This window comes from Pelobates fuscus, chromosome 6 (assembly GCF_036172605.1).
Source record: "Pelobates fuscus isolate aPelFus1 chromosome 6, aPelFus1.pri, whole genome shotgun sequence".
Lineage (NCBI taxonomy): Eukaryota > Metazoa > Chordata > Amphibia > Anura > Pelobatidae > Pelobates > Pelobates fuscus.
The window spans coordinates 217639641-217665291 of NC_086322.1; the positions used below are offsets into that span (position 1 = coordinate 217639641).

At 40.8% G+C, this 25651-nt stretch overlaps 1 protein-coding gene across 1 annotated transcript in view; it reads right to left on the reverse strand.

The window, feature by feature from the left end:
• The window catches only part of LOC134565702 (transmembrane protease serine 11G-like), a 152664-nt gene extending 139799 nt beyond the window's left edge, over window positions 1–12865 (reverse strand). The window contains exon 1 of the mRNA XM_063425340.1: window positions 12709–12865. The gene's annotated coding sequence lies outside the window, so the exon portion shown is untranslated. The remainder of the gene's footprint in view (window positions 1–12708) is intronic.
• Window positions 12866–25651: the final 12786 nt, after the last annotated feature.

Below are 25651 nucleotides of genomic sequence, written 5' to 3' on the forward strand. Positions count from 1 at the left end.
AGCCTATTGTGGCTTTTATATATATATATATATATATATATATATATTATTATTATTTTTTATATATTGCACATATTGTGTGTTGAGATTTTCCAATAAACTTTGTTGTTTGTATTTCTACTATTTTTCTCTTTTGTCTTAACCCTCATTTATGATATTACCCATATAGTGTCTGTGGCGCCCTGTACTTTTTACACGAGGGGTACCTGACTCAGAAAGAGATTACTACCAATCTGGATGTGTAGCCTATAATGGTGATGGTGCCACACACTTGGTAGTTTAGAGAGTGCATATTGGTGTCAACTAAGGGGATTGTAGACAGGGCAATTTCACTAGTTAAGTCTACTGTCGCCTGTCCTGGGTCTGAGAGGTTGTCTCCTGGACGTATAAAGGCGGATCGTCCCCACCTGTTTTGAAACCTTTTATGACTAATGTTTAGTTCTAGTATAATGCTGACATCGTAATTACAATAATTAATCATGCAAATCCTAAAAAAGGGAACAGGTTATGATACATATCCACTGTTGGAGTTTGCACTTTATCATAATACATAAAATAGTATGTGCGCTCCTAAACAATATATAAAACCAAAAGAGACTGTTTCTATCAAGAAAACACACAATTCTTTAATACAAACTAAAATAAAAAAAAACACAGAATAAAATCCTTACTCCTCAAACAATTAACACTCAATTAATAGCAATAGAGCAATTCTCATATACACAAGAATCCTAATGATAATGAATAGGCAAATGTTAAATATCACAATCACAGCATGTTATGGCTGCCGATACTGCTTAGGTGATAAAAACTACTACCAGAACACCTCAGGCCAGGAAAATTGCAACAGTTTTGAAAAATGAAGCAGCATGTTGCAACCTGGCGTGTGGGGCTATGGTGTGTCAGTTTGTATCAAATATAAAACATTTAAAAGTATTCTTCATTCATAGCAGTAAGGAGCAAATCAATCATAAAAACTCTATACTAGAGACACAATATATGGTCTGTAAACAGCACTTAGTAAATTATAATTACACAAGCAATAGTGGTTAAATATATATAAAATAAGGAGTGCTAAGGGACAGAGACCAGCACCTTAAATTTATACCTGGTTGCTGAGTTATATATATATATGGTTGCTGAGTTTTGGACACCCTAACATCTACAGATCCTAAGACGGGGATTGTACCGTCCAGGCGTTATACAGCAGAGCCCTAGCAGCTCTGCAAAGTGTGAGTTTGCCTTTTATCTACAACTAAGTCTGTTTAAGATTACACCATCCAAAATTCAAACATATTGCACTATTATTTTATTATTCTTATCTCTTTTTGAGGTTTCTACATGCTGTACTACCCGAGATCTATATCTATGTATGTATGATATGATCATTTGAATTTTTTGGGCACGGTTTACCACTTTTCCTATTTTCACATTTCTGTTCACCATACAGCAGGCATTGGGAAGTCCTGCTGGTTCACTGCTGCCTTATTCACTTTTTGTTTTTTAGTGAGCACCTAAACTCTCTCTTTTTACTTGTATATGTATGTAGCTGTCCAAAATTAATTTACTATTTTAGTAACCAGTGATTTACCCTTTTACTTTATCATAATACAATACTGTAAATCAATTCCAGTGTACACCCGGTATGGCCAATTACACTTGACATTACACTTGAAATAATTGTCAAAATTAACTAACAATAGGGATTCGTAAGAAAAGAAGAATAAATTAGCACTAAGAACATTTACTAAATGAACCTCAAAATAGCCATGGATTCCTGATATAGTCACTATTTAATGTGGATAAGAATAGAAGACACTATTATTTGAGTTTACCAAAGTTTATTGAATATTTTCATAAAATGGATTTGAAAAGAATACAAGACATCTTGAAACAGCTTTACATGCCTACCTCATGGTTTCTGACCAAATATTGCACATCCTCAAAACTCTTCCTCGTGGTCCGAATGGGAAGGCCTTAATTTACTATATTTGGGTGGAGCTTTCAAATTTACATTTGGGCTGAAGCACCTGGTCTTCTCGCCACCTAACAACATCTCTTGATGAGGCTATAATACAGTGATGGCGAACCTATGGCACGCGTGCCACAGGTGGCACGCCGTGCCCTCTCTGTGGGCACGCGGCCACAGGTCTGCCATCACTGCAGAGTAGGCACCTGCCTGCCCGAAACGGCAGGCGCCTACTCTGCTTCCGTGTCGGGAGGCAGGGGAGGGATCTGTGATGCTGATCCCCTGTCCTCCCGCGCGATGCTGTGTGGAGTGTTGCCGAGCGTTACCATGGCAACGCTCCACCTTCGGTCCTACACAGATTGAATTTTTATTGACATGTATTCGTTTTGTACTAACGAAAAACTTTTTTTTGGTTTGATTCTACGTTCTTTTTACAGCTATGTGGTGTCGCCATGGGGACGAGGTTCGCTCCCAGTTTTGCCAACCTGTATGTCTCCCATTGGGAATCTTTACACATACGGTTGGGCCCACAGCTGGGAGGGAGCCTTGTCCTCTGGCGACGCTACATAGACGATGTACTTATTATTTGGGAGGGTGATGCAATTAGTTTGGAAAAGTTCATTAAGAACATTAATTCCAATCAATACAATCTAAAATTCACCTCAAATATCCATAAAGAGACTATTGATTTCCTGGACCTTACTTTGTATGTCGAAACAGGATCATTACATACAAAAACCTTTTTCAAAAAAACTGACTGTAACACAGCTATTAAAAAAACTAGCTTGCACCATCCCACTTGGTTAAATAATGTCCCTAAGGGACAACTCACTAGGATACGGAGAAATTGCTCCAACATGCAGACTTTCGAAGAACAGGCTAAAATAATAAAAAATAGGTATTCAGAAAAGGGATACAGCACACAACACATAGAAAAGGAAATCACTCACATTAACCCCTTAAGGACCGGACTGTTTTTGCGATGTTGTACATTTGCGACCAGGCATCTTTTTACACTTTTGTGGTGTTTGTGTTTAGCTGTAATTTTCCGCTCTCTCATTTACTGTTCCCATACAAATTATATATTGTTTTTTTCAGGACAAAGGGGGCTTTCTTTACATACCATTATTTATATAATCTCATGTAATTTAATTTAAAAAAAATGAAAAATTGAAAAAAATACACGTTTTTTGACTTTTATGTGAAAAATCTTTTACTCATCTACAAAAGCGAATGAAAAAAAACTGCTAAATAGATTCAAAATTTTGTCCTGAGTTTAAAAATACCCAGTGTTTACATGCTTTTTGCTATTTTTTTGCATGTTATAGGGCTATAAGTACAAGTAGGATATTGCGGTTTCAGAACATACATTTTTAAAATGTATCAATAGTGACATTGTAACACTATTATCTGTCATAAATCGCTAAATAACACCCCACATGTACATATTTTTTTAAAAGTAGACAACCCAGGGTATTCAATATGGGGTATGTCCAGACTTTTTTAGTAGCCACTTAGTCGCAAACACTGGCCAAAGTTAGCGTTCATATTTGTTTGTGTGTGAAAAAAGTAAAAAACTAAATTGAACGCTAATTTTGGCCAGTGTTTGTGACTAAGTGGTTACTAAAAAAGACTGGACATACCCCATTTGCAATACCTTGGGTTGTCTTCTTTTGCAAATGGTATGCCATCATGGGGGTAGTTATCATTCCTGGGCTACCATACGCTCTCAAAGGCAACGTAACCAACCTGGCCGTTTTCAATGTAAAAATATTTGACCCATATATTTGACCCTGTAACTTTCAAAAACGCTATGGGGGTACTGTTATACTCAGGAGACTTTGCTGAACACAAATATTAGTGTTTCAAAACTGGGAAATGTATCATAACAATTATATCATCAGTAAAAGTGCTGTTTGTGTGTGAAAAATGCAAAAAAAGTCACTTTCACTGACAATATCATCGCTGTGATATGTTTTACTGTTTTGAATCACTAATATTTGTGTTCAGCGAAGTCTCCCGAGTAAAACAGTACCCCCCATGTACAGGTTTTAGGGTGTCGTAGAACGTTACAGGGTAAAATACAGTGATAGCAAATTAAATTCTCTGTACTTTCGGCCTGGGTTGGCAGGCAGGTCCCTTAAATTGCAATCAATAAAATAACTTAATTATGTAAAAATATTACATAAATACGCACGTAGAATTTAAATATATATGCATATTTATATATTTGAAGTCTACGTGTATATTTATATAATTATTTATGTAATTTTGTATATGGACATATGAATAGTTCGTATTCTTTTTATTTATTTATATATACATAGATATATATACAATTTCATTCTAAGTGTATTTTGATATAAATATATATATATTAATATCAAAATACAGTTAGAATAAAATTTCGTATAGATATATAATTTTTTTTAAATTTTTATTATTATTTTTACATGTTTAATTTAATTTAAATTACTTATTATTTGTATTTTATAATAATATATATATACAATATATATCGTTATTATATATATTATATATATACGTGTGTAATTTAATAATAAGTGTATTTTTATATTAATATATGTACATATTAATATAAAAATACACTTAGCATGACATTATATATATGATATATAGACATATATTATATAGGTATAATATATGTCTATATATCATATATATATATATATATACACATATATAATAATACATTTTTTTATTAACATTGACTTTAACTTTAATTTTTTTTTATGATTTTACAGCAGCAGGGAGACTGCCTGTCAGCACAGACAGTCCCCCTGCAGGCAGACACATGGACACCTATTGTGACCATGTGGTCGCCCTGTTGGGCGATCACATGGCCACAGGGGTCCTAATCCGCCATGTGGAGACTGTCTGGGCTGCAGGCAGTCTCCCCACAACGGGAGCACCGCCGATCGCCGCCGGGGGAACTACGGCGATCGGGTAAGTACATTTTAAATTTAGGACGGTTCAGGACCGTCGTCGGTCGGCAACGCAAAAATGCTGATGACGGTCCTGAACCGTCTTGCGTCCTTAAGGGGTTAAAAGAAGAGACCGCTTAGAATTTCTGGTTGATAACAAATCAAAAAACAAAAAAGATAATACCCGTGCTGAATTTGCATTTATCACCAAGTATAATGTACATGCCAAGAAAATAGAAAAAATCCTTAAAAAACACTGGGCCATTTTAAAGAAGGACGAAGTCCTGGGCAATGTTATACCTGATCGGCCAACAGTTATTTATAAAAAAGCTGACAACTTGAAAAATCAATTAGCTCCAAGTCTTTTACCTACACAAATTCTCAAGTCCAATAAAAACAATAATTTTTTACTCTCCCAAAAGACTGCAGGATTCCATAAATGTGGTACTTGTTCCACATGCACTTATCAAAAGAAAAAGACCACAACCTTCATAGGCACTTACACTAAAAGGACATATGCCATTAAGACGTTTATTCACTGCACATCCACATATGTAATATATCTACTGCAATGTGGATGTGGAGCACAATATATAGGCAGAACCATCAGACCTATTCATGTCAGACTCCGAGAACACTTTAATAATATTAGAACCAACAAAGTAGAACATAGTGTTCCAAGACACTGTAACACTTGCACATCTTTTAACTGGTCCACTTTAATTGCCATTGGTATAGACTCCATTGAAAAACATTGGAGAGGAGGTAATAAAATGCATGAGCTAGCTAAAAAAGAGGCGCAGTGGATATATAATTTAAAAACATTAAAGAATGGATTGAATCAAGACATAGATCTTACAGGATTATTATGATGCCCCCCCTCCCCTTTTTTTCTTCTCTTCCCCCTTTTTTTCACTGAGTGGGTTCATTGGAATTTGTAGTAAAACATATATAATGTATCCACATTGACTCCATATTAATTCTCATTTCCTCTTCTTTATAGAACATCTAAGAAGGTTCTGTTTGTTTATTTCAATTATTATATGTATACTTGCTAGTTGGATAAATATTATCGTATTATGTTGTACTCTGAATGTCCCTAGTTGGGGTTTGTTTGTTTTCATGACTCAAATGTACATATATGCGGATCTACATGATACTTTACTCTATTTTAAATTTTCATTTTGTATTTTTTATCAAACTAGGTTTTTTAAGATTGTTTCTATTTTCATTGTATTTCTATTTTTCATCTTTTTATGAGATGATAGAGTGGCACCACTCATCTTATATTTCGAACAGAGTTTTGAGTCTCCTTTAGATCCGCAGATATATCTATTTATTATGTTCTGATTTCCCCTTTGTTTATATTATCATTATGTATATTCTTTTTTTATATTGTTATTATATATATGCTGATTGATCATGAGTATACAGGTCTCTCTTCTACGAGCTCGGGCCATCAGTGGGCGTTTTTTTTCTCCGCTCATTACTGTCCTAATCTCTTAGTGTTTCCTGCCATATGCGTTCCACGGTTGGAACGCAGGAATATACGCGACGTCATGCGTTCCACCGTTGGAACACGGAAGTACAAGCATGCCCGGAAGAACGTACGACGCACGACGTCCATCTAAGTTTGCCCAATGAGAGAGCGTATAGAGAAACCCGGAAGTGTCCGTTTCCACGTTTTTTTCCAAAGGATCTAACAGAAATCACCTGGACCATCAGATATATAACAAGGACTGTTTGGAACAGCACTCACATCCCTGAAGAAGTCTCCACAAGACGAAACGCGTTGGATTGAGTATTTATACTTATTTATTTTATTTTATTATTGTATTAGTTTTTTTTACCATTTGTTCCTGTATTTTATACGGTACGATCAGCAATATTCCATCTGCATCGTTTATCCATTTACCATCTTGGTCCACTTATTAGTGGAGATATGCTCGCTGATTGTTACCTTTATGTAAGTACAATCAGTGAAATAAACTTTTGATAATTTTATACAGTACTACTCTATGTATCTCTCTTTTCTGCCTATTTTGAGGATTTAACATTTGGAAGATTTGCACCGTGCATGCCATACAGCGAATCGCTACAAACACCCTTAAAGGGAGATAAGCGCAGAACGACTATCCCTGTTGTAAGTTCTCTACCTCCTGGATACTTGATTTTTTGTCCATACATACTTCACCATATTATTTTATTTATGTTTTAGATCTGGTACAAGATCCCGCCCTGTCTTAAGGTTGTATCCTCCATTTTGGCGTGCTATCCCTCTTATATAGCGTATATTGCTTGTTTAACCATATTTGCTATTTTTTGTTTCTGTATTACTTATTATTGAGTGAGTGAGGTACACTCTTGGTGATAGCACGTCTTTTATCTCTATTGTTGGATTAACGCTATAGTACACACATTCTGTATAGCTTTACATGCCTACCTCATGGTTTCTGACCAAATATTGCACATCCTCAAAACTCTTCCTCGTGGTCCGAATGGGAAGGCCTTAATTTACTATATTTGGGTGGAGCTTTCAAATTTACATTTGGGCTGAAGCACCTGGTCTTCTCGCCACCTAACAACATCTCTTGATGAGGCTATAATACATGCAACCTTTTTTTTTAGTAATAATACAGAATGATGACAATGTTCTATTTTCTTCTTTCTTTTTGTTGATGCATTGTGTACAATTAATGTACAATTTATATTAAAATGATGGTAAAATCTCCTCTTGAACATTCAGGATTAATCACTAAAGTGAGAATTGCTGGGAGTGAAACATTTTTATCAAAATGGACAGATTGGAAACATTCTCAAAGTCAATGCAATTTCAGTTTCACTATTTTGGGCTTAAATTTGATATTCACTTTTGCATTCTTTTCCAAGACATTCTCTTCCCAAAGTTCTCACTGACTAACCCTGAGTGAGTCAAATGATTAGTAACATTCCAATGTCTGTATTCTTTCCTTATTGGCACACACTTCTATATAAAGAATAAATCTCATTAATTCACAAGTGATACAGACTAACATAAAAGGTTTGTCACACTGAAATAACCTGCTAAGGAACGACAGTGCCAGCCTTTGCTCCAGGGAATTGCATGGTATATAAATGGATTTCCTCATTCGTTCACTCATGAGCCTGGGTCACATGGAATATATATATATATATATATTTTCTTAATTACAAGCAAGGTCAGATTTAGGATCACTGTTTCACACCTTCAAGCCACAGGTTATTTAGACATCTGAGAACAGGTAACTTAAAAGAGAGTCATCCTGTGAAGTAATCAGTGATTCATGATAACTTGTATGTTATCTTTTGCTCATTACTTTAACTCTGTCACCTTCATCTCCCATATAAAATGGATTACTTCATTACCTGCACCTTCCATGTGATGGGGTACGTCGTTTTCTGGTGGTCCAGTGTCTACAGTGGAACATGTGGATATTCCATGGTCTGAACCCAGTATGGTTCCTGTGTGCATTAGAATGTGTGGCAGTAGAGATAGTTGTGTGCACGTAGGAGAGGTACACGCTTCCCACTGTACTCAGTGGACCACCAATGAAATGTTGTAAGTCCCCTTACATATAGCTGTTGAGTAATGCTAGCCAGACAGAAAAAAAAAATCTGTGTGTGCCCTGAAAAAGGAGGATGATTGGATTGGGGTTACACAAGAATGTATACAAAGGTATACAAAGAAGGTATATCAGTACATTTGTATATTTAATTATGTAAAAAGATTGCATACATATACATGTAGAATTTATTTCATTTTGGGGAGAAAACAAGGCTCTTCATCTCCCTTGTCAGCCAATGCAGGTCCGTCACTATCCAAGGGCAGGCCCTGCTGTGTGTCTTCATGGACCTGAGGGAAGATCAGAGATCTCCCTCACCGGCCTGTCGTTAATTAAATGCAGCAACCAGTAGGGAAAGGAGAGGACCCGCAGGCTCTAACCTGCAGCTTCACCGGGTTCTCCTCTCGCAAGCTTGGAGCGTAGCTGCGGTTACCATATCAACTGTCTGGATTTCGCAAGACTGAACTCTAGCCTCAGGAGTTGCAGGCTAGAGTTCACTCCCCACCAGGACCACCAGGAATTGGAAGTCATATTTCCCCTCCCTGGACAAAGGTAGGAAAGGAGGAGGATATAGAAAGTACATTTATTTTAGTTGGGAAAAAAAACATGTATAGTTGCCTTAATCTGGCCCACCTACCCCCAGACACACAATAATTCCCTACACATTGACACACCGCACCCCTCACCAACACTGTCCCCCTCACACACTGCACCACTCACATACACTTTTACCCTCACACACACCGCACCCCTCACACACACTCACTGATGCCTCTATCCCTACCACTGGCCGTATCCCTAACTACAGCCTTTATACCAGCAGACCCCAGGAAAGTTGTGAAACTGTTAAACGGTTTGACTACTTACTTCGGGAGGGCGCCACGGCACTCCTATCACCATAACCACTACAGAGCTGTAATGGCTATTGTGCCTGGATTGTTTCTTTTAAAATAATCTACCAGTGCTTTCTCCTTCCAAGATTAGGTTCTGCATCCGTCGCTGCTGGGGTCAAGAAGTAATTTTTTTCTAGCTTGTTTCAAAAGTGAAAAGCGCTTCAAACTGTTTATTTGTTTTGTTTGGTTTTTTTGCCTTATTTTGGATCAACAACAAAAATAGATGTGAAAAAGGCTTAACTTGATAGACACATGTCTGTTTTCAGGCTTTGTATCTACAGGGCTGCACCGTTCCTGTGGAACTCCCTTCCTCTCTCCGTTAGACATTCACCCAATCTCCACTTCTTCAAAAAATCACTGAAAATGTACTTCTTCAGGAAAGCATATCAATTAAACTGTTAATAGCTCCCCCCGCCCCTGTACCCTGATTCCTCTCCTGCAACTGTCAGCAAAACACTTAGTCTTCAGTGATTACTATTCAACCTACCTACTTTTCTAACTTTACCTTTTTGTCACTCTACCCAATGCGATTTAGCAAGTAAGCTCATTGAGCAGGGCCATCAATCCCTCTGTTCCTGTGCAAAATACCGCAGTGCTGTACAATGGGTGGAATACCAGACAAGTACAAATACTTCCCTGTTATTCCACCCATTGTAAAACGGTACGGAATCTGTTGACGCTATATAAATGGCAATAATAATAACTGTAATGGTGTCTGCAAGATGTCAGTGGCGGCAATGGGATTGTGGAAAACAGTCTGTATCATTTAGACATACTTTATCATGTTTCAATGGTAATGATTGCAGGGATATATGATGTCACACCTCTCAACCTCAACAGACTACGTTTGTTAAATCCTTATATATAATGATCAATAAGACTAGGACTGCCAACACGAAGATCTGTGAGTCTTGTGTCCAAAAAAAAAATAGACCCTTCATTTGTTCTTGCCCTCTAGCACAAAAGTGGCCAGTTTACCCCCCAATGCATGCGCATTGGCACACCCCATAGGAAAGCATTGAAAATGAATTTCAATGCTTCCCTATGGGGAATAGAGCGACGCTGGAGGTCCTCACACAGCGTGAGGACATCCAGTGACGCTCTAGCACAGATAATCTGTGCTATGATGCAGGAAGTGAGCAGGGCCGGCGCGTCCATAAGGCGGCACAGGCGGCCGCCTTAGGGCGCACCGGCTCCGGGGGCGCAAGATTTCAGTGACCGGCAGGAGGGAAGCTCTCCCTCCTGCCGGCCACCATCTCCGCCCCCAGTGCGGCAGGGCTGCGATCAGGCGCTGCGAGGAAGCTCTAACCTCTCTGCTCTGCTCCCTCGCACGCTGTCTAGTGATGCCGCGGGAGCCGGAATATGACGTCATATTCCGGCTCCCGCGGCATCAGCAGACAGCCCGCGAGGGAGCAGAGCAGAGAGGTTAGAGCTCCCTCGCAGCGCCTGATCGCAGCCCTGCCGCACGCCACCCTGCAGCCCCACTGGACCCCAGGGAATGATCCACACCAGCTCTCCAGGTAGGGAGGCTGGGTGGATATTATTTATGTATTAAAATAATTTGTGAATGTATGTGATGTGTCTGTGTGTGAGAGTGTCTGTGTGTGAGAGTGTCTGTGTGTGAGTGTCTGTGTGTGAGTGTCTGTGTGTGTGAGTGTCTGTGTGTGAGAGTGTCTGTGTGTGAGAGTGTCTGTGTGTGAGAGTGTCTGTGTGTGAGAGTGTCTGTGTGTGTGAGTGTCTGTGTGAGTGTGTGTGAGTGTCTGTGTGTATGTGTCTGTGAGTGTGTCTGTGAGTGTGTGTCTGTGAGTGAGTGAGTGTGTCTGTGTGTGTGAGTGTGTGTGAGTGAGTGTGTGTCTGTGAGTGTGTGTGTCTCTGTGTGAGTGAGTGTCTGTGAGTGTGTGTCTGTGTGTGAGTGTCTGTGTGTGTGTGTGTGTGTGTGAGTGAGTGTCTGTGAGTATGTGTCTGTGTGTGTGTGTGCGTGAGTGAGTGTATGTGAGTATGTGTCTGTGTGTGTGTGTGTGCGTGAGTGAGTGTATGTGTTACTGTGAGTGACTGTGTGTGTGTGTGAGTGAGTGTCTGTGTGTCTGTGAGTGTGTATGCGTCTCTGTGTGAGTGAGTGTGTGAGTGAGTGTCTGTGTGTCTGAGTGTGTATGTGTCTCTGTGTGAGTGAGTGTCTGTGAGTGTGTGTCTGTGTGTGAGTGTCTGTGTGTGAGTGAGTGTCTGTGAGTATGTGTCTCTGTGTGTGTGTGTGCGTGAGTGAGTGTATGTGTTACTGTGAGTGACTGTGTGTGAGTGTATGTGTGTCTGTGAGTGTGTGCGTGAGTGAGTGTGTGCGTGAGTGAGTGTATGTGTGTCTGTGAGTGTGTGCGTGAGTGTATGTGTGTCTGTGAGTGACTGTGAGTGTGTGCATGAGTGAGTGTATGTGTGTCTGTGAGTGTGTGCGTGAGTGAGTGTATGTGTCTGTGAGTGACTGTGAGTGTGTGCGTGAGTGAGTGTATGTGTGTCTGTGAGTGATTGTATGAGTGTTGCATGTGAGTGTGTCAGTGTATGTGTGTGTCTGTCAGTGTGTGTTTGTGAGTGTCTGTCAAATCAGTGAGAGTATCTTTGTCATTGAGTCTGTGTGTGACTATCAGTGTGTCTGTCAATGAGTGTCAATGAGTGTCAATCAGTGTGTGTGTGTCAGATCAGTGAGTCTCTGTGTTTGTCATTGAGTGTGTGTGACTGTCAGAAGAACACTAAGGGACAGGGAAGGGAGGGGACCAATAATGGACGGGGAGAGGGGCTGGTTAAGAGGCACATAGGTGAAGATGTTATTTTTGAATGGGGGGGGGGCGGAAAAATACATCTTCGCCTATGTACCCAAAAATCCTTGCACCGGCCCTGGAAGACAGCCACTAGGGGAGGACTTAACCCTGCAAGGTAATTATTGCAGTTTATAAAAAACTGCAATAATTACATTTGCAGGGTTAAGGGTAGTGGGAGTTGGCACCCAGACCACTCCAATGAGCAGAAGTGGTCTGGGTGCCTGGAGTGTCCCTTTAAATACATAAATATATCAAATGAATCAACCCATGTTTCAAGAAGACTATCACTTTCCTGAAAATGAAGAACAACTACTGAAACATTATAAAATTGCATCAAGAGGTGAGATTTCCCCATTATGTAATATGTTACATGTTATGAGAAAACATCAAAACATTACAACACTTTTGGATGCTTATCACCTATTGTCTGCAATGAATTCCTAACTGCTTATTTTTACTTCCTTATAAAGCTAATGTTTGAAACTACAATGAACTTGAAAATCACCGTGATCTCACCTTGTTCATGATACCTCTTGCTTCGTACAAGGTTTCAGAGAAGCTTCTTCTACCCAAGAACATTTAAAGTGTTAATTCCAATAAATTATTAAAATCTTCTCTTTCTGCTAATTTCTTTATTTCCCGGAAGCTCAGATTGGTAATACATTCAGCTTCAATGCCTGACACCTGAGAAAAGTCATCCGAGCTCAGCTTGCACTGCAAACTTGTTGGTCCACTTTTTGAAAAGCACATTTTTTTCTGACTGCATAAAACAATACATTGAGTGCTGTTCAACCATACTCGATCCATTTATTGTCATAAAACCTGACTTTCAGCAAACAAACATTTCATTTAAATGTCAATTGGCCTATTATATATTGGATATTTGAACAGAGCATGGCAGATGCTTAAAATAAATAGAAAATCTAATGCAGAATTGTGTATTCAACCTACTCAAATTCTAACATTTACATTAAACCTATTGATAGTCACATGGGTTGGGTAGATGCACAAGTCCTATTTAAGTATGTTGGGCTGAAATGGAACAAAAATTTATTTTTGGATGCACAATTATGTTAAATATTTAGAAACTCACCTATTTATTGACATGTATTTACTGCAAGTGTTCCTTTGTTTCATGAATGCCTGATCTGTTTTATTTGTTAATTTTTGTTTTTATTAAGGCAAAGTTAGAACATTAGGTACAACAGCACAATAGTGATAATTTTGTTACACGCAAGAAGACGGCATCAAATAACGTACAAAATTGCAGTAAGGTGAAGTGGGATCACTATTTAAACAAGGTCACTTAAAGATTAGGCAAGCCTCAGTTTTTGAAAGTATATAAAATAAAGTTAATTTCAGCAACACACGCACATCCAATATGTGAAGGACAAACAAGAGACAGACTACCCTGACACGTCAAAAATGCCAATGATAGCGTCTAAGAAAAAAAGAAATTCTAGACATGTAGTATCAGAGTGGGAGAATAGCACGTGCTTTTTTTTTTTCTTTGTCAATCTGTTTTGTTTTTTTAGGTAAACATAAACAAGTACTATTACTAGTACAAGTGAATATTTGCAAAGACAAGTAAATACAGTAAACATCACTTTATAATTTATCAGCCATCGGGCTCATAAAACCTCTTTTTTTTCATACATAAAGAGTTACAAGATGAGGAGTGTCAGTAGTGCTGTAACATGGAATGCTATAATAACCACACAATGAGTATATATCAAAACCTGCCAATTCTTCAAGAAAGGGGCACCAAAACTGTACGCGTCTCACTCTTGTAAGATAAGTCACATAGAAGATGTACAACTAGTACGTTTGTTTGGCTAGTATGCATCCTGGAGTATTCGAAACATAAATCTATTGCAAGAAGAAATACCCGTACTAAAGGACATGCATAATGTAGTAGGGCGTTTAAGGTACCAGGAACTTGCATAATTTGCGGTTAAGTAGAGTTACGTCCCTTATCCTAGGAGGACACGGTGGGGGGCGGGGGGGTAAACATGAGATCTCACATTAGAGCGTAAAGCTCCTTCACGGTTGGGTTGAGCCCTTGCTATGGAGCAACACGCTAAATAGATTGTTATATCAACATTGAAATGAAAAATAAACATGAACACAATTAAAGATAACTGTAAAAAAGAGACATATTCTTGCGGTGTTCAGGTCCCAGCATTTGTGCCTTCACTGATCCTGGGGATGAATTATTCGTTCTGGGTCCCAGGCTTGTGAGGTAGAAGGAGCAGCCAGAGTCAGGGTCTGCATTGGTATTCCCAATGTGCGGAAGAAAGAGGGGGACTCAGCCGGCGTGGTAAGTCTCATCGTGGTACCATTCCTTATAACTTTTAGTGCTCTAGGTAGGGGCCATCGATAGTCCACTCCTGTGTCTCTTAGCTGGTTCATCACTGCACCAAAGGACCTTCACCACTGCAGAGTGTTTCGGGTTAAGTCCTGAAAGAAGGTGAGCTGAGATGTCTTGAAATCCAACTGGGTTGTTCCATTCACTGCATTCAGAATGCGTTTTTTTTGTCTGATAAGGAGTGACACTTGATGATTATGTCTCGGGAATCTGAGGATGGGGCTTGCTTCAAACTCAAACTCAATCTTTTTGGCATGAGTGTGTGGCAGTAAGAAAACGTCGAAGATAGTGTGGGAATTCGGCAGAATCGATTGAGTGTGGGATTCTCCTGATTTTAATATTAGCGCATCGGCTGCCGTCCTCAGCGAGATAAACTCTCATCCGTATTGCAGACTGAAAGGACTGTACTTTTTGCAGGGACTCCCTGAGACCTGTTACCTCCTGTCTTATGTCTGTGACATCCTCTTCTGAGGCTTGTGTTCATGTGATCACTGCTTGGACTTCTGTCCTAATTAGATCCAGGTCTGCATTAGACTTTTGTCTCAATTCTTGCAGTAGGTTTTGAATATCCTGCTTGGTAGCTGGTGCAAGTACATCCCTCTCTGCTTCCCGCTCAACGAGTGACACAGGGATAGCGGATTTCAGCGTTTTGCTGTGGTCCTCACATGAACCTCCTACTTGGGCCGCCACCTTGGGAGCCGAGGGGCGTTGGAGCACAGTGCCGATATTTCAGGTGTCATTACTCGCACCTGGTTGCGGTTTTTGAAACAGTCGCCCCATAGCATTGCTGGGGTGTGCACAATTCCCTTGCGTTATCGGGGAAATGCACTGTTTGTCAGCAGTCCGCTTTGGAATCAGTGAGGCGACTTCCAAGGCTCAAAAATCGAGGTGGGGGCGGGGCCAAGCCAGCAAGCTGAGAAGTCGCAGAAAAGCTGGGCTCCCACTGTACTTGCCAATTTCTTGCTAAAAACTCACTAAATTGAAGCCTAAAGAATCCGGGATAAGCCACCTACAACAGGGGCGACCCGGAAGCAAACCTGAAACCCTTATTGAGTGCTCGACAGATCAGACGCCCAGAATGGAAAGCCGTGGCCTGCGGGGGACGGGAACGGGGAGAGGCGGCCGCTCTCATCGCCCAGACACTGGAGGCACGGCCCCACAGATGCCCTGCTCCCCCCCAGGACCAGCGGGGGTTATCCCGGTCCAACGCGGAGAAGCAACCTAACCACAACTGCGCCAGCTGAGACGCCTGGCGAGCAATGGAGCGACATGAAGCGAGACAACATGGCCGCCGCCACATGCACCTGGCCCGCAAGGAATGCGGAGCTTGAAGCTAAACTGGACGAGCTGTTCGCCAAGTTCTGAATGAAGCTGGCATCCAGGAAGCAACAGGCAGGCACAAACATACCTGCAAAGCAGCTGACACTCACCCGCACAGAGCCGGCGCCACCGCGAGCTCCAGCGACACACAAGGTGAGCCACAGCCAGCAGACACGTGGAGCCTATGGGCTGAAGCGCCATCAACTGCCGACAGCAGTGGCAAACCACAAAACCCACCCGGCGAACTCTGCTCAACGTCCAAAGCATCCACAGATGACGCTGAGGAGACAGCACACCATCACAGACATGAATGGGAGGCGGCTGAAGCTACCTGCACGGGCCGTGCCAAAATCTATACGCCGACTAGGAGCAGAGGCAAGGGCCTGTCCGGGCACACTCCTGTGCAAATCCCGGGCTATCCGCCCGACACACCTCACCGCACGGGGAGACCACGCCGTTACCAGGCCCGTGCACACTTCTTCCGAGCTGGGGGTTCACCTGGAGGTAACCCTCCCATGCCACCCATACACCCAAGGGGACAGCCGAGCTCCGGCGGATCCTTGGGCCCACGACCCTGTTGATGGGGTCAATGGACATGTGTCAAGGGCCCCTGCTAAGGCCTCGGGCCAAAGACACATGGCACTTGGACGATGTGCACCCAGGAGAGCCGCAACGCGGGGAGCTGGGCGCCTGGCGGGCCCGGACAGACACAACGACAAGGTCACCACAATGGGCCAGGGAACAGTCTACCTCCCAAAACACACTAGTGACATCGGGTGAAGTGCCCCTGCAACCCACATCTAGGCTCCCAGCCTAGACACCACGCAGGACTTGGGACGCTCTCACATTACTGTAACTATATATTCGCCTAGTTCTACAAATGCCACCTCTCATGTAACTTTGCTTAACTATATACTTAGTCTTGCTAGCGGCAATACACAGCGGCAGCTCTATAAGCTTGCTTTCCCTTTATGGGCTACTTACTATGTTAGCAAAAGGTACTGGGCCGCCTGAGCCAAAAGTTAACCTAACCTGTCAGCATATGCCTATCTTGTATCATGCAGGCGCAGGGTACCCACTAGCTCCATAATATATATGCTGCCTACTACCATAGTATGCATCCTTTAGACACAGTAGCATTGAATACACAAACCATAATCTCACGAGACAGTAAGCTAGTGGTTAGATTAAATACACCGCAAAAAATCTACTGCATGTTTGCCCTACAAACATTAATAGTGCTAAACATAATTCTGCTGAGCTTGATTGATTTGTTTAACTTGATGCTGTTTGGTAATCACATGTTAGTACCAGCTGGTACCGCTCAACCTATATGCTCAAAGGAAACACCTAGAGTGGATAGGTCTCACTCGTTCAGTTGCAACCTAATTCAATACACGTTTACGTTAAGCGACTAACATAAACAAATAAAAAGAGGCATTAACAAACTGGAAATGTAAATAACAATGTTTTCGTTACACCAATCTACGTTGTGAAATACCCATGCATTTCCCTCTCTCTATTCTGTACCCCCCATATGTCAAAAAAAAGTCGAGGTAGGTCTGAGACCCTCACTGCGTTTTCTTGCCCGTTTGTGTGAACTGGAAAGGCATCAGATGGTAGTCTACTGCATTAGGGTGAAGTGAGTAGTGGCCACTGTCGTGGATGACACTGTGGGACCTCAGATTGAGCAAGATTAGTTGCCAAGTCTTGGGAGCTCTACAATAGAGAGATATTAGTCAAGATCCGCCCCCCAGCACATGCTAATTTAACAGGTATATGAGTAGCATGCCCTAGAGTAACTCAGGACTATGATAATGGGTATCAAGCCCAGGAGTAGTGCCACAAAAAGTATTAAACATGAATGTTAACCACTGAACCCCCATGCAACTACACTGCATAACCCACAATACATAAAAGGAATGTACACCAAAAATTAACATGGATAGGAGGAATTGTGGCAAGATGAATAATATTATCAACATACCACAGATCAAGCATGATAGAGCCAACTGCATAATCCAATATCAGATTCACCCCCGGCATGAGTTCAGCCGTTTCCCATTGGCAGCAGAGATGGTGCATAATTGGGGAAGTCCGAGCTAGGAACTGCAAGTCAGTGCCGGTGCATGGCTCTCCTCCAGCCCCAGGCCAGAATGAGGGCCAACATCATTAGTCCACAGATTTAGGAGTTCATAGATGCCAAGTCCTTTCCCCGCCCTGGGTAAACAGGGCTATTTTAACCCCATTAAGGACACATGACATGTGTGACATGTCGTGATTCCCTTTTATTCCAGAAGTTTGGTCCTTAAGGGGTTAAACTGGAAATGTTATAAATAGTGAAACTGCATCGAGAAATTGACATGAAATATTTTGTATAATGCATTATCATTCATTATCAGCATGTTAAACAAAGAAAAAAAGTTAGGTTTTAGTTATATAAGGGACACTTTAAAGTAACACTCCAGTTGAAAAAAAAATTCTTTTAAAAATATATATATATAGATACCGTATATACTCGAGTATAAGCCGACCCGAATATAAGCCGAGGCCCCTAATTTTACCACAAAAAAATGGGAAAACTTATTGACTCGAGTATAAGCCTTGGGTGGGAAATGCAGCAGCTACTGGTAAATTTCTAAATAAAATTAGATCCCAATAAAATTACATTCATTGAATATTTATTTACAGTGTGTGTATATAATGAATGCAGAGTCCGTGTGTGTTTGTGTAGTGTGTATATAATGAATGCAGTGTGTGTATGTGTTTGTGTGTAGTGTGTGTATGTAATGAATGCAGAATGTGTGTGTTTGTGTGAATGCAGTGTGTGTGTATAATGCAGAGTGTGTGTATATAATGCAGAGTGTGTGCTTGTATGAATGCAGTGTGTGTATATAATGCAGAGTGTGTATATAATGAATGCAGTGTGTGTGTATATAATGCAGTGTATGTGTGTGCATATAATGCAGAGTGTGGTTGTGTGAATGCAGTGTTTGTGTATATGATGCAGAGTGTGTGTGTGTGTTTGTGTAGTGTGTGTAACCATGGTGGGGGAGGGCATTTTTGCTATTTTATTTTTTTAATTTTATTTTAATATTATAAAAAATATATATTTTATTATAATATTATTTTAATATTTTGTATTATTTAGATATTTCATTATTTGTTTTTGTCCCCCCTCCCTGCTTGATATCTCAATCTCTGGTGGTCCAGTGGAATTGGCTGTGCAGGAGGGGGACCGGGAGCAAGCTGTTACCTGTGCAGCAGCTCCGTTCCCTTCACTTCCATTCCGTTCAGCTCCAGTGTAAACCTTGCGGTCTGCGTGCCGCGCGGAGCGTTGCCACGGTAACCTGTGGCAACGCTCTGACGGCCATGGGTCTTGCGAGATTTACACTGGAGGAATGGAAACCAGTGATTTTCTATGAGTAGCACTTCCCCTTTGAACTACAGTTCACAGCAAGTAAGACAGGAAACCCTCCCAGATATCGGCTCGACAGTCTGGAGGTGTTACTGAGGAGATTTACAAAAGTGACAGCACTTTTATAAAATAAGGCAGAGGGGAAATGCAGTTAACCCGTAAACAAGTTCAGGAAGCTTAAATCATGAAGTCTTTCATAGCAAAAAAGAAAAGTGAAAATAAGCAAGTAAACTATGTTTATGAATGTGCATACTACTGGATGCATTAGGTCCTAAATTTTAACCGGTGCTTTGTGAATCTTCTAATTCCTATATTTTTAATGCATTAGGGTTATTGCTGTAGACTCACTCGGGCTGACCGAATTCCAACTGTATTTGGATTTAGTACATATGAGAATTGCCATTTGGTCGGAATTCAGTTATACAATAATTGGTTACAATCATCCAATAAGATAACAAAATTAAAATATGACCAAAACATTGTTTCATCCCAAAAGATAAGGGAAAACATATCAGTATACAATCCACTAGACATAACGTGTTCAGAATTGTTTATGTTCTGCATTTGTGCCGGATTATCCAGTAGGCAATCAAGATGGTCTTTGCGGGCCCTCCTCAAACTGGCAGGAAAATCAAAAAAATTCCATACATGGCTCTGCCACCCTCCCTTTGTTGAGGGAGTGATGTAGTCAGTACCATTATCAGGTGCAGACCCTTTTAAGTGTGCCCTTTCTCCCCTCGGTTCTTCACTGAGAGCTAGAAGCGCAAGAGTGCTCTTCCACCAGACCACCAGGGATCCATCTCAAACTCCACTGGACTACCAGGGATCCTGCTAGACATGTGCAATTTGGTTCGGTCAGATGTCCGAATGGCCGAAGTGCCGAATTGCCAAAGTGCTGAATTTCGAAAGTCCGAACCAAACCAAAGTGCCGAAGTGCCAAATTGCTGAATTTCTGAAGTACCGAAGTGCCGAATTTTCGAAATGTCGAAGTGCTGAATTTCGGAAGTGCCGAAACGAATTATCAAAGTGCCGAATTTTGGAAGTGCCGAAGTGCTTTGGACTTCTGAAAAGTGGCAAAACGGGTAGGGGTAGGATTGGGGTTGGGTTAGGAGTAGGGTTAGGGCCGGGCTAGGAGTAGGGTAAGGGTATGGTTAGGAGTAGGGTTTGGGTTAGGGTTGGGTAAAGAGTAGGGTTAGGGTAGGGGTAGGGTTGGGTTAGGAGTAGGGTTAGGGAACCTCTAACCCTAACCCTAAGCTACCCCTAACCCTACTCATATCCCTAACCCTACCCTAACCCTACTCGTAAACCTAACCCTACCCTAACCATAACCATAACCCTACTAACCCAACCGTAACCCTACTCCTAATCCTAACCCAGCTATACTCGTAACCCAACCCTACCCATACTCCTAACCCAACCCTAACCCTAACCCTACTCCTAACCCAACTCTAACCCTAACTCTACTCCTAACCCAACCCTAACCCTACTCCTAACCCAACCCCTAACCCTACTCCTAACCCAACCCTAACCCTACTCCTAACCTAACCCTAGCCCTACTCCTAACACAACCCTAACCCTAATCATAACCCAACCGTACTCCTAACCCTAATCCATCCCTAACCCTACTCCTAACCTAACCCTACTCCTAACCCTAACCTTAACCCTACTCCTAACCCAACCCTAACCCTACTCCTAACCCTAACCCTACTCTTAACCCTAACCCTGCATCTAACCCAACCCTAACCCTACTCCTACCCCAATCCTAACCCTAACCCAACTCCTAACCCTACCCCTAACCCAACCCTAACCCTACACTTACCTGAAGTGCTGAGGTCCCGAAGTGCAGAAAGGCTGAATTCCCGAATTTCGGAAGTGACGAACCGAATTGCTGAAGTCCCGAATTTCTGAAATGCCGAACAGAATTGCCAAAGTGCCGATTGCCGAAGTCCTGAAATGCCGAAGGGTCGAATTTGGAATGCCCGACCGAACCGTTTTTTTTGGCCATGCAGATCCCTAGATCCTGCTCACCTTCCACTGGACCAACATGGAAGGTAAACAATGGGGGGCAAAACAACATGCAACAGTCAGCCACACTTAGACTCTCCTACACATACACGCGCGCACACACGCACGCACACGCAGCCCAAATGATAGCTAAAGAGAGCAAAACTAACCCCAAAGCATTTTTAAGTACATAAATTCTAGAAAAAAACAAAAATGAAAGTGTAGGTACACTAAAACTGAAACGGGGGTGTTAGTTAATGAAGACCAGGAAAAGGCAGGAATTTTAAATAACTATTTCTCCTCCGTATATATTAAGGAAGAACCCATGGCAATAGATGTGCAAATGATTGCTACTAAAAACTTGCAGAATAATTGTAATTGGTTAACTCAAGACAAGGTGCTGCAGCAATTAAAGAAAGTTAATATAAACAAAGCTCCAGGGCCTGACGGTATCCATCCAGGAGTACTTAAAGAACTAAGTGTAGAAATAAGTGAACCTCTGTTTTTAATCTTTCAAGATTCTTTTCTTTCAGGAAGTGTTCCAGAGGATTGGAGGAAGGTAGATGTGGTTCCTATATTCAAAAAGGGTTCAAAATCCTTGCCTGGAAATTATAGACCTGTGAGCTAAACTTCTGTGGCTGGGAAAATATTTGAAAGGTTATTAAGGGATAATATTCAAGAATTCCTTGAGAAGAACATGGTTATCAGCAAAAATCAGCATGGTTTTATGAAGCACAGGTCATGTCAAACTCAAGGAAATCGGTCTAGATGAAAATGCTTGTTCTTGGGTAGAACATTGGATTAAAAATAGAGTACAAAGAGTTGCCGTTAATGGTAAATTTTCAAGCTGGACAGAATTGGCAAGTGGTGTCTCTCAGGGGTCTGTTCTGGGTCCCCTTCCATTTAACATGTTTATAAATGATCTTGAAGAAAGCATTGAAAGTCATGTTTCAGTGTTTGCAGATTACACAAAACTCTGTAAAATAATACAATGTGAGAAAGATATTATTTTGCTGCAGAGGGATTTAGATAGACTGGGGGACTGGGCAATCAAATGGCAGATGAAATGTAATGTTGAAAAATGCAAAGTTATGCACTTCGGCGTAAAAAATACACAAGCAACGTATACCCTTAATGGAAACGAATTAGGGATAACAACACACGAAAAGGACTTGGAAATTGTTATAGACAACAAACTATGCAACAATGTGCAATGTCAATCAACAGTGGCCAATGCCAGTAAGGTATTGTCATGCATGAAAAAGGGCATTAATTCTCGAGATGAGTATATAATTGTGCCTCTTTATAAATCACTGGTAAGACCACATATTGAATATGCTGTGCAATTTTGGGCACCTGTCCTAAAGAAGGATATTATGGCACTAGAAAAAGTGCAGAGGTGGGCTACAAAATTAATAAAAGGAATGGAACATATCAGCTATGAAAGGTTAACAAATTTAAACCTATTTAGTTTAGAAAAATGTCGCCTGAGAGGGGATATGATAACATTATACAAATATATTCGGGGCCAATACAAACCATTGTGTGGAAATCTATTCACAAACCGGACTTTACATAGGACACGAGGTCATGCGTTTAGACTGGAAGAAAGAAGATTTTGTCTAAGGCAAAGGAAAGGTTTTTTTTTACTGTAAGAACACTAAGGATGTGGAGTTCTCTGCCTGAAGCAGTGGCTTTATCAGAGTCCATACAGATGTTCAAACAGCTACTAGATGCATACTTGTAAAAACAGAATATTCAAGGATATAATCTTTCAATGTAGGGTAATAACTGCTTGATCCAAGGATAAATCTGACTGCCATTCTGGGGTCAAGAAGGGATTTTTTTCTTAGCTTGTTGCAATATTGGAAGTGCTTCAAACTGGGTTTTTGTTTTTTTTGCCTTCTTTTGGATCAACAGCAAAAAAACAAATGTGAGGAAGGCTGGACTTGATGGATGCAAGTCTCTTTTCAGCTATGTAACTATGTAGCTATGTAACTATATGTAACTCAAGGCATATTGCCTTTGCATTTGTGCTTGGGTACAAAGGTTGAAGGAATTCAATAGAGTTTGAGCTATACCAGTAAGAGTAAGTCAGTTGTCAGGGTGTGCACAAACTGACAAAAAGACAAGGAAAAAAATATTAATATCACCTAATCTCATAACAATACACCCCCCCCCCCCTCCAATTATTAGGCCTGGCTTCTACCTTTACTGATTCAGCAACTGCTAGATACCGCCAAAATCTGACTAGCTGCTATAAGGAAAATACTGATTCTTCACCACATTTCTTGTCTCGGTGCCTCAATGCTTATTGACCCCTAATCCCCTCTTCTTTCTCTCCTCCACTCTGCTATTTCACATGTTGTAGTGGTTGTTATATAAACCAAAATCACATGGAGAGACAAATTAATAGTCACAAAAAGCTAGGTGCAAACCATATAAACACTCCCTCAAGTGCTTAAATACAATGCACACTACAAGAACCACAATTATCAGGTACAAAACTTTAATAAGTAGGCAAATTACAATGAATAACAAAAAAATAAACTAAGTAACAAAATGAGGCAAACAGTAATCAAGAGTAATTTACCCAAATTTTCCAAGCCACCAACTCCCCCCAATGTTTCGGCACCAACTTGTTGCCTTTATCAAGGGTAGCGGTTGTTATAACCATACCTAAAACAGAAGAAAATTGCTATACCACTTAGGTGTTGTGGTGGAGTGTTGGCCTCTGGGTGACAATAAAGAGACTTTGGCCAATCAGGTGATGCCAAGAAGGTGGAGTTGTGAGGTTTTATGATTTGGGGTAAAATACCTCCGTAGTTGAGGATGAAAGTTAGAACTCATGTAGAAGTTGAGAACAACATACCAAAGCTGGATTCTGCATGAAAATAAAAACAATATGGCTAAGAATCAATAAACCAATAATGTAAAAGGAGTGATGACAGCAAAGAGACGTTCACAGCCATAAAAACTCGTACAGATATATACCACATGTTCCAACTAATAAAATGTGCCGTATGCATGAGCGTATCATGTCGCTCTATGGCCTTAAAACATATAGTAAAGCTTAAACTGCAGCCCTAATGAATAGGAGTAGTCATAAACTTGATGTAGTGGAGAGCAGTGGTAGCAGGACTTGTTCTCCGCTGGTTACTCCAACAGCTACTCAGAGACAAACAAGATACTTCAAGAAGGCAGGCATAAGCATAAGATAATCCACGAATATCCCATCACCCTTCCCAATACCTGGACGACACTCAGTATTAGGAGCAGAACTGAATCTTTAATACCCAGGCTGGCCTTTTATGCAGTTTTTGCCCCAAAGGTTACCACCCAGGTGGACCTTGTGGGGCACCTGTAAAAATATAAAACAACCAATACAGACAGAGTCAGGTAATAAGTCACTCTCATACATTCCATACAATCCCTCCCCTCTGCTCAGGAGATAACTGAGTTAATTACTGTATCAACTCAATTATCTCCAAACAGAAAAATCTCAATTTTCATACGTTTCTAGAAATACCCCAAACACATGTCATACACTCATAATTCCAACATCCTCTGATAGCCCCCGATCTGGGGGAGCAACATACTGAAAAATCACCCAGATCGGTTCAGGGGTTCGACAGTTTTATGGAGGTCTTAGTTTTACCGACTGCACACAAGGTGTAGCTTGGCCTTATGTAGGATGAATGTACTGAATGAAAGCTAACATGTAGAGCAGCCGAACGTTAGCCAAATGTACTGAAATAAAGTGAATATGCAGAGAGGCTGAACGTGGCCAAATATGCAATGTTAAAAAATAAGAGAACTGGGGGAGGTATACTAGAATGGATTATCCTCCAGCAATATCGGAATGCCTTCCTAAGCTGGGAAGCCTGCGAACCAGGAGTTGTCTGAAATAACCTAGCAACCAGGTTTCAAGCGTCGGCAAAACGTCAGGAGGTAGCGTGCATGTATTATATGCACTTACATATAATACATATATATATACACACACAAAATTACGTATGCATCATTTTCATACCTCTAATTGAACTATAAGAATGTCAGACAAAATCCACCTTGCAGGTGATATATATAGTGTTGTATATAGTAACAGTGACATCTACTGGCAATGGTGAGTTATTGCAGTGGTTGATAAATGATGCTAATCCAAAGCAACCCACTTCATTCTAATAAAGCTCTATCTTGTCACATATTACAACATTCTTCAAAAAACATATTCAATATATATTAAATACAATAGGGTATTGTTCTTGCAAAGAATGAATTCAGTGTGTTGCTTCTGTTTATTTGTGATCAGTCTTGTAATACGCTTTAACTTGCCCACTGATCACAAA